At 37.4% G+C, this 6,604-nt stretch overlaps 1 pseudogene; it reads right to left on the minus strand.

The window, feature by feature from the left end:
- Positions 1 to 4,986: 4,986 nt before the first annotated feature.
- On the minus strand, positions 4,987 to 6,089 carry LOC101991567 (annotated as a pseudogene).
- Positions 6,090 to 6,604: the final 515 nt, after the last annotated feature.

Genomic DNA, 6,604 nt, shown 5'->3' on the forward strand with positions numbered 1-6,604 from the left:
CCCTCATGTTACAGAATGGCACCGATGTGGACAACTACACCCACATGAAGTCTGACAGAGCTTGTGAAGTAATTCTGGGCAAAAAAGAATAGAGTAAAACATGGCTTCTTGGTAGCAGCAATTTCTCGTGTCTGCTCTGCTTGCTAAAGGGAAGCAAGTACTCTCATCTAAGAGAGGCTTCCTGACTCAGCTTTAGCTATAAAACCTTACATGACTACAGAGCATTTGAATGTGGTTTGTGAGCAGAATGCTGAAGCTTACTTGCTGGTAGGGACATTGAAATGCCATAGAGTTGTGGCAATAAATATGACTACAGTCAGTACCTCCACCATGAGGATGGAACCACAGAAAGCTAAGAAATGGGCTGGATCCAGCTGTCAAAGCCACGGCTTAAATCCTACCCATATTGCTTGGTAAATTAAAGACTCATGTGGTCATAAAAGAGAGATATACAGTAAAGAGAGATTCAAAGAAGAAGAAAACCTCTAAATGATTTACAAAGTGTTAATAATAAATGCAGGCTTGAACAAAAAAAGTTAAAGACCTTAAAATAAGAAAAGAAAGAAAAAAAGAGTAGTTGGGTATGGTAGTACACACCTTTAATCTCAATGCCTGGGAGGCAGAGACAGACAGATCCCTATGAGTTCAAGGTATGGTAGCACATACCTTTAATCCCAGCACTGGGGAGGCAGACAGGCAGATCTCTGTGAGTTCAAGGATAGCCTGATCTGCAGAGGGAGTTCCAGGACTCAGATACACAGAGAACCTGTCTCAAAAAGCCAAAAGTTAAAAGTAAAAATAAAAGCAATAGGGGTTAAAATAAAACCACATAAAAATGGAAAATACACAAAGAATCTTGATACTGTATATTATTATTCTCTCTTTCAATTGAATGCTGAGCAAGGAGTAACAGCTGCTAAAAGATAATTGCTTATAAATGCTGCTGAATTAATCCAAGATAGTTATTTTGAAAATAACTTGAGTTCAAAATTGAAGTCAAAATGTATTTTACTTTGGAGAAGAGATTTTGCTTTTGTTTCCACAGGAAAGGAGAGGCTGTGGATTTATTCTGAATTGAGAAAAATTAGATTTTATCAAGGAAGACCACATAAGAAATCTCTGGTAGGAACAGATGGCCCAGATGTCAGAGTTCTACATCTAGAACAGGTTCAAGACTGCTGCCTGACATGATCAAGACTCAAAAGATACTCTAGTCAGGACTTGATCATAATTCAAAATTTTCTTTAGGTCCCCATAAGATTATCAGCACCCTCAACCAGCAGGAAATAGCATGGATAACTATGCCCACATTCCCAACAAATAGACTATGGATATTTTCCTTTGTTTAAAAAAAGGGGGGGGAAATGGTGGGGGACAATTCTGCATTCTGTCAATTACATTTTAAATAAACACTGATTGTCCAGTAACCAGACAGGAAGTAGAGGTGGGGAAATAAGAACAGGAGTATTCTGGGAAGAAGGAAGCTCTTTCGGGAGTCCTGCCCAGACAGATCATGGAAGAAGCAAGATGTGATCTGCCCCACAGAAAAAGGTACTGAGCCATGTGGCTAACATAGATAATTTGAATAAGGGGTTAATATATATTACAACAGTTAATAAGAAGCCTGAGCTAATGGGACAATCAGTTTATCATTAACATAGACTCTCTATGTGATTTTCTTTTGGACTTGCAGGCTGTGGGAACTGGGCAGGACAGAAACCCCAACAAAGCAAGCCCAGCCGTCATGTTTTCTTTTGCTTCTTTTGGGTTAGGATGATCAAATAATCCTGCCATATGACCACTGGGTTCTGGTGTTACCATGTTCCTTTTTAGGTTGCTGCATGAATTCTTGCATTGATGCCTACAAATCTCTTCCTCCAATCCAAACCTGCAGTGTTTTTGCTTCTTGGTCCTTATAGTTGCTGTCTGTGTCTTTGGGAACTGTTTTTTTTTTTGTTTTTTTTTTGTTTTTTGTTTTTTGGTCTGCTCTATACTGTCACTGTCTATGTCTCAGGAAGCTGCTGAGTTCTCCCTTGGCCCACTCTCTTGGTCCACTCTCTTAGTCTGCTTTCTTGGTTTACTCTCTTGTTCCATTCTGCAGTCACAGTCTGTGTGTCAGAGTTCCTCTCTTTGTTGTCTCTGTGTAGTCACAGCCTGTGCTTCAGAGTTCCTCTGAGCTTAAAGGGGATAGGAGAGTTTGGGGTCAGAATTAGACTTATAGCTTCCAGGATGCATCAATGGGGTAGGGATGTTGGAGCAGCCTCCCTGAAGGAGGCTTGCCTGCTGGCTGGCTAGAGATGCTGAGGGAGGTGGGGGAGGTGCCCACCCAAGACATGGAGATCTAGAGAGTGGAGTGCCTTGCTGGATGGGTGGACACTCACCTCTTGGTCCTCTCTGTGTAGTTGCAGCCTGTATTTCAGAGTTCCTCTAAGGTCGTGGAGGCTAGGAGTGTTTGGGAATAAAGTGGGACTTGTAGCTTGCAGGGTCCTATTGATGGGCGGGTGTGTTGAAGCAGCCTTTATGTGTATTTTGATTTTTTGGTCATTGATGTGGCTCAAAGCTGGGTAAGGATAGTAATTGTTCCCACCTTTGCAAGCTTATATGGGAGCTTTTGTTACTATGGAACCTAGACTGCATGAAGGAGGCTTTTAGATTAGATTAGATGTAGTTCAAATTATCTAGGTACTGTCCTAAATGTGTAGTGTGCACCCAAGTCAACAACCATAACATTTATCATTTTGGGAGTCACTTAGACTATTCTGACCAAGTACTTGAAAGTTGAATTCTAGTGCCTGATAGTGGTTTGTTTTTCTTCTTCAGAAGTGTTCCCATCACAAGATCCTTACTTTATTCGATTCATAATTTTGGTTAAATATAAAATAAAATTATTCGTTGAGCCTTTATCAAATGATTTTGCTGTCATTTGTAACTACTTCTTCCTAATCTTCTCATTTATGATGCATGGTAGCATTGTGCTTCCCAGACTCCTTTAATTTAATAATGGACATTTGGTTCTTTCTAATAAAATACAAGCATAAATTCAAGTGTCTGATTAAGACAGAAAATTTAATAGTTATTGAATAGTTTTCAAAATTCCCCTTTCCCATTATGTTATTGACACAGATTGCAGTGTACATTGCTGAATGAAACTAAAACCCAAAACTTCCTTTTGACATATATCGGACTTATGAAAAGGACAAACTAAGCACTACTACTAGTTAGGCCCTAGACATTTTTGGATAATTGTTTCCTCACTGCACACCACTGATAGAATGGCTTCCTTTTTCAAATTAGAGAAGGGCAAATGGCATTGCTTTTAAAAACATAATATTTCATTTTATTCTAGAAATGTACCTCTCTAAATTACTACTTTTGTGATTTATTGTGACTTTCTTAAACCACCCTTTGAAACTACTAGTTTATGATATTCAAGCTATTTCCATGTATGTATCAACCAATGAACACTAGAGTATCATAAGCAACAAAGGATATTTTATGAGTCACTCTGAAATAGGTTTCTAAACTGCTCTGTATTCCTTGACAAATTATTGACATTAAAACATCCATTAAAAATAAAACACAAAATTAGATTGTTTGAGGGCATGTCTTGATTTTCAATAGCAAGAAAACTTATATGGTAAAAGCATATGTAATAAAAACAATTTCATCAGAAGATGAAGCTGTCAAATAGATCTCACAAGTGCATTCAGATGAGTTAAAGTCATTTTTACTGACAATGAAATGAATAAAAATCTACTTTGGGTGGGAGAATTGGTTCCACTTAAAATCTTATAAAAAAATCTCAAAGAATCTAAAATAAGATTTCATATCTTTATTTAATTAAACATTTGCCTTACACCAACTTCAGTCATGCTACCATTCATTTGGGGCTCACTTTTAATTAATAAATTTATATTTAAATTGTTATTTTAAGTCTTTTTTTGTTCCACTTTAGCACATGCTTCTAGCCTCTGTTCAGTTCAAGATTGCCCTAACATTTTGATAAAAAAAAGAGCTCAAATCATGTTTACCATGATCATATAACTACTCTGTCCATTCTTTAATTTTTCACAACCACCAGGAGATCTATGTCCTAATATCTGTATTCTTACTTAAAATCATGGAAACTGAGGTTCAGGTATTTTGAGATTTTGGTAAAATCTCATACTTAAGTTATTTTCTATACCCCTTACAGTCATTCCTCCAATTCCATCTCCCTTTATTGTGACTTTTGCCAAACTGAGAAACATCTCTGAACCAGGGATCCTATAGTTTTCTCACTTGGCTGGGACTGAAGTACCCTATCTGTATCCACCTTCCCTTCCTCCATTGTGGTATATTCAGGATACCTTTAGACATACTGTCTACCAGTAACAGCCCTGCCTCTTAGCCAACTTCCACGCCTGTTGAAATACTTGACATTCTTGACCAAAACAAAAATAATCCTATTTCTGCCTCTACCATGTTTACTGGAGCTAGACCCCATGTCCTACTCACGAGAACTCCAGAATCAGTACCTCCCATCATGCTAACCTATCATTCCACTGAACTTCCAATTCATCACACCAAACTTGGACAGCTTTCATCTGAACCCAGAGTCCCAACCAGAACTTTAGATCTAGGATTAGTAGGGGTATGCACCCTAAAACTCAGAAATGTCCTGAGACTGAAAAATAAGTATAGTTCTTCCAGTCTGCAACTTGTCAGATTGGGGTAACAGCAATCAAAGAACTGAACACCTACCCTTCAATGTGGAGACATAATATCTACACCAACAAAACCACAGATGTTGTAGCTCAAGATTCTTAGATCCCAGTGCAAAGGCATAAACATGAACAACAAGAAAATATGCCTTCTTCAAACACCATCAACCCTACTGTAATATTCCAAGATAATAAAGCAATTTAATTAAAGCATAATACAAGGAGTTCAAAACAGCAATTAGGAATATGTTCACGGACATTAAATAGGTTATAAATATATTCATCAATGAAGATCATTTAAAACACAATCAGCTTCACTCTTAATGACCATTAACCCCCTCAATTTGACATTTTGTTCCTTGTTTCCAAAATTAATTTTTCCCATATTTTAAGAGACTGAGATTTGTTGCCTTCTTACTTGCCTTGCCAGAGCACTTTCCTCTTTTTCTCTTGCTCAGCAAATTTCACTGGATTCACAATGGCTGGGTTATAGACGTCATGGGCAAAGCTATGCCAGTCTCTGCCAAGGCTTTAGCATGCGGGGCTGCCACAGCTTTCGGAGGAATCACTTGTGTTTCTGACAGCAGTAGTGGAGCAATTTCTTGTTTTTGCTTTCAACCGTTTCCTTTTCTCATTGTTATTGTAACTTTTTACCCTTTCTGATCTCCTAGCTAAAGATTCCTGATATTTTAGTTTCCTGAGCATCCATTTCTGGGTTTCTGCTTCGGAAGGTACAAGGATTATGTGTCCAGTTTAGGCTTCTGCTAAATCTTCCTAGTTTTTCAATTCTCTTCTTTCTGTCTTGACTTTGACTACTTGATCTGCTCCTGCTTCTAGCCCTATGCCTGTGTCTGGATATCAATCTGGATCATGTTCTAATTTTTCATTTTCTAACCCAGCTTCTAGATCTTGACTTCCTGTCTCTGCTCCAGAATTGAGACATTTTTTTGATCTCTACTCCTGGACAGAGACTTCTTCCTCTCCCTGCTTTTACTTTGATGGTGCCTTTCATGAGATCTATCTAGGATTTCTGCCTTCTGGTGACTTCCTTTCTTTGCTTTTGTGTCCTTCCTCACTATTTTCAGAAGAATTTAATTGCTCTCTTCCTTTGCCAGCAGAATGTTCTTTGTTATTGTGTGCCTCAGACTAATGTCTTTTAGAGGACATATCTTTGGATTCATGTCTTCTTGCCTCTTTCCTTCTGCTCTGGCACCCTTGTTTTTTTCTTTGATATCTGATTTTCATTTTCTGCCTCTTGACCTTGAATACTGATGTTTTGAGGTCATTTGAGAAATAGATATATCTGACTGCTCTTTTTTTCCTTTCTCTATATGGATATGTCTTTTCTGGGGCTAGTCTGCTTTCTCCTGTATCAGTAGTCTCCATTATTTTTGAGTCTCATTCAGTAAGGTACTGTGATACTGGTGTTGGTGTTGCAATCAGATTAAACTCATTTCCATTAAACTTGACAGGACTAGGAAGGACAATTATTTTTAGTTCATAAATTCTATTTTTCAAATATATTAATGTTTCTGGTGGGATAAAATCTCATACATAGATTTTCTTATGTCTGCTATCTTGTGTACTTTTGTACTAAACCTTGTATAATCATTTTCATCTCTGGAAAAATAAAAGACATGTGTTATGTAGATGTTTCTTAGAAGGTCTGGAAATTTGGTACACTATCTGTTCACACAACCTGGGCAGTGATAATACAAATGATTTTCTCAAAAAAAAACCCACAATCAGCTAAATGAAATAAGGAAAATAATACAAGATATTAAAGTAGAATTGTACAAAGAAATAAAATCACTAAACAAAAATTCAAACTGAAATAAATATCAAAATGAAAAATTCATAAACAGAAAAATAGGCATGGAAGACAGAATTTAGATCTTGAT

This window comes from Microtus ochrogaster, chromosome X, assembly GCF_000317375.1.
Source record: "Microtus ochrogaster isolate Prairie Vole_2 chromosome X, MicOch1.0, whole genome shotgun sequence".
Taxonomy (NCBI): Eukaryota; Metazoa; Chordata; class Mammalia; order Rodentia; family Cricetidae; genus Microtus; species Microtus ochrogaster.